The sequence below is a fragment of the Dreissena polymorpha genome, chromosome 9, assembly GCF_020536995.1.
Source record: "Dreissena polymorpha isolate Duluth1 chromosome 9, UMN_Dpol_1.0, whole genome shotgun sequence".
Lineage (NCBI taxonomy): Eukaryota > Metazoa > Mollusca > Bivalvia > Myida > Dreissenidae > Dreissena > Dreissena polymorpha.
The window spans coordinates 94,479,879-94,483,852 of NC_068363.1; the positions used below are offsets into that span (position 1 = coordinate 94,479,879).

The 3,974-nt window shown below is 34.8% G+C and overlaps 1 protein-coding gene across 3 annotated transcripts in view; it reads right to left on the reverse strand.

Moving 5' to 3' along the window:
- Nucleotides 1-3,200, reverse strand: part of LOC127844950 (ankyrin repeat domain-containing protein 50-like) — a 492,344-nt gene extending 489,144 nt beyond the window's left edge. For all 3 annotated transcript variants that reach the window (XM_052375516.1, XM_052375515.1, XM_052375517.1), the window contains exon 1: nt 3,044-3,200. The gene's annotated coding sequence lies outside the window, so the exon portion shown is untranslated. The remainder of the gene's footprint in view (nt 1-3,043) is intronic.
- Between the last annotated feature and the right edge of the window lie 774 nt (nt 3,201-3,974).

Genomic DNA, 3,974 nt, shown 5'->3' on the forward strand with positions numbered 1-3,974 from the left:
AATGCATTTAATTCTTGAAACTATTTTTTTTTCAATTTTGATATTTTTATTCAGTTTGTCCTCAATTAAAAAGAAATTTTAAACATTTATTATGAATGAATCTGAAGGAAAAGCGGCTCAAGAGACGAGTGCTTTGATTGGCTGTTAAGAAAATGTGTTCGTCGAAGTACAAACATGTACGTCGAAGTACAAATTGTAATAAGGGATACAATATATATACTTCGAAGTGAATTTCATATTTGCACTTCGAAGTACAATTTTTGTACTTTGAGGTACAATGTGTACTTCGAATTACAAACTTATGTTTACCTAGAAGGCTACATACACTTTCGACCCAAATGGTACGCCATAAAGGTACTCATAAGAGTACTACACCCGGGGTACGGAAAAGACGCTTAGAGACATTCGGCAATACTCCGGTGTACTTTGTATAATATTTTTTCTGTACCCCGGGTACTCTGTATCAATCGAGCCCAAATATTGCCATAGAGCAAAAATTCATTCCTTGTCATTTTTCTCATATGGGCAAAAGCATGCCGCGAAACGGTGGGCGTTGATAGCTTATATGTGTCATGTTTTGGTATAAATGTAGACGTACCAATGCAACTGGTTTTTAGTATTAGTATTAGTTGTTTTACCCCACGACTACGACATGTTCTTTATTTCGATATATATTCATACTTTAGGGATACAAAATACTGTCCTAATTATCTTTTTCGGTTACGTAATTTAATTGTAATTTATTGCTTTGCACTATTTAAAGTTAACATTGCCAGTCAAGAAGGCATTTCCAGAAAATCATTGGGGCTGAGAGAAAAATCGCCGAGAGTGATAACGGTCCAAATTAAAAACGGCCACAAACAGGTTTCAAAATAAACGAAGATTAAAAAGCCCTCGTTTTATTAAGTGATTTCACTTCTTTCATTAAAGCCACAAGCAACTAAATTTTGCCATTTATTTGTTTGATTTCATTCTATAGTGAAATAATTAACGTTTATCGCAACACATAAGGATTACATGGATGTTGTAATGGTGCCTTTCATATTTTTTAAATTATAATAAATTATGTTTCTTATAAGATAGTGTTTCGAACAAATTGCATTCTATGCTGTATTTTACTTGTTTCCTTTTATACACGCACTGGGCGGTTAATAATACATAACTTATTCAATCCGTAGTTGTTCCAAAAATAACATCACTTTGAACGTACGTTAATTGTGTTAAAGGTTGATAACAGTGTTTAAGTATAACTTATTGTGTTACTATGCAAATAAATAATGTGAAGTTTTTTAGCCATATTAACAACATTTATATGCCTCTGCAAGCGGAACAGGCCAGAAAAGCGATGATTGACAGATAATAAAGCTCATATGATTACCGATATATCTTTGTTCTGTGCATGTGTTATTGGAATGTAGGAATAAAGTAATCTGGATGATATAACATTATGTTTGTTTGCATTCAAATTGTCACAATAAAGCTTCAAACTATGTGCATGCAATGTAGGCTATGAGTCTAATATGGATGATATCACATAATGTCTGTGTGCATTCAAATTGTTATTATACAACTACAACCCAAGTGTTTGTACACTTTAACGTATGAAATGCTACAAGATGGTTAGTTTTTTAGTGGCAACAGAATTTTGTTGTATAAGATACAAAATTGCTTGTTTTTTTGTGACGACATAATTTTAAAGTAGGCGACAATAGGTTGCGAAAGAAAATTAATTCCAAAAGGGCTGAGGCTTATTGAGACATTTTGTGGTCGTTTTATGGGAAGGACCAGTGTCTGGTGTCTTTATGGTCATCTGAAGAGCGCTCTCACTTGGAAGAATTATAATGGTTTTGTTAACAATAATAATAGCTCTTATCCAGCGGATAACTTTTGGTTATCTTCACTTTCAGGATACTCTTTTTGGGTAAGCGATTACATAAAAAAGATATCCGAACGTGTGCATGTTTAGGTTACGTTTTGGATAATATTTAGCATAGGTATTTGGTTTCGGTTATCTTTATCCGAATAAGGTTATCTTTTGGATTCGCCAAAGTTATCCATATTTATACAATTGGCCGCTGAAATTTACTGATTTATTACAAAAATTCGTGATCAAATAAGCTTTTACCCGTAAATAAGGTAGCACATGTTAAAAAATTATAGTTGTTTAGACCTAAACAAAATGAGGCTGTATCAATCAATGGACTACATGTCGCCATGAAAAAAGGCCATACAGTCTACTCGCTATTTTTACGATGACACATTACCATACTAGCCGGACTACTTATCCTCCATGACGGACTACTTTTCTACATGTAATGTCAATATTATGCATACTAGAATCAATGTGAAACACTTTGTTTAATTATAAGCATCATCATCTCCACAACAATAAGCATGGTTGAAATTTTCAGCAAATAAGTGCGTATATTACTAAAGGAACTTTACGCTTGTCGGTTATTCCAAGATTATATACCAGTCTGGTGGCGTGTACTATTTTGCATCACATACGTCACTTAACTTATACACACTCTCGGAACAATCGTTGAGAGTGACAGTCGTTTTTAGCGTCATAATATTTTTAAAATTGTAAATACGTTAACGGTTTGCCGTACCATGTCATATTCGTCCAAAATGTGTACTACAGTAAATGCCACTCACAGCTAGTGATAATGATTTCTTACACTTCTCATATGAATTTGCTTTAAGCACATATCTCGCAACACCGAACGCTGTATTACAACAACCAGATTGAAAAAAGTCGCGCATAAAACAAATCTTGAATACAACTCTTTTTAATAATTACATGTATTATGCAGACACACATTTTAAACAGATGATTACTTCGCTAGGTCGGATACTCACGTCATAACAGTCCGTAAAAGTAAATGCATGTAGTACATCGGGGATCTATACATACCTTGTTTGTATAGGTTCCTCAGAACATCATTAAATTCATATATAATTAAAAGCTACTAATGCAAATACACGTTATAAAAAATAACATATTCGTCATAATTAAGAGTAATATATTTAAAGAACATACTTTTTCTCATCGATGATAGCAATTTGTATCCAGACGCTAACACACTTCACTCCTCTGCTTTTAATCTACTGCAATGTGGCTGAACTTGTCGAACGTGCGCTTCGTACGTCCACCACTTTGTGCGGTTGTGCTTGGTGGAATGTTGAAAACTTCCCATTCAAACATACTAGTTCAAGTGGGCTGTAAGCGCAATAAACAAAACAGCCTTACGCGTCCCGGACGTTTTTAGATCTACTCCCATATTCTTAGTTGAAATGACAAGTGGTACTTGCAAAATGCGATTGCTATGAAGCAGCCCGTACACATGTATAAACCGCGCTCCAGGAAAACCGGTTTTAATGAATGTGCGTAAAGTGTCGTCCCAGATTAGTCCGCACATGCTAATCAGGGACGACACTTTCCACTTTAATGGAGTTTTTTGCTTAAAGGAAGTCTCTTCTAAACGAAAATCCAGTCTAGGCGGAAAGAGTCGTGCCTAATTAGCCTGTGCGGACTGCATTTTACAAACATGTACATCCCCCGGTTTTCCCAGAACGAGGCCCATGTACACAGCCATTTTTACAACTCTTTGTCGATCTGATGCGTGCTTACTCGTATTCAACCACTCGGATTAACACTCTCTTAATAAATCCGCATCCGAAACTTTCAATGGTTGTTTATTGAGAAATTATTTTCTTATTATCGTTTTTTATCGGATGATAAACAAAACAATGCGAAAATCATATTTTGTTATAATTTCGTCAACGTATGTGAACTCCCAATCGCTGTTTTGACGGAAAAAAATGTTCTTATATTTCTTGTCTATTTCGATTGTCGATTGCTTCGGTGTTAATGAGCAGTTTTTCAATAATGAATGTGTTCGTTGACAACTTGAACATCAGCGAGTTAAGTGTTGGAACGATCCATGAACAACAAAACATTGAACATTACT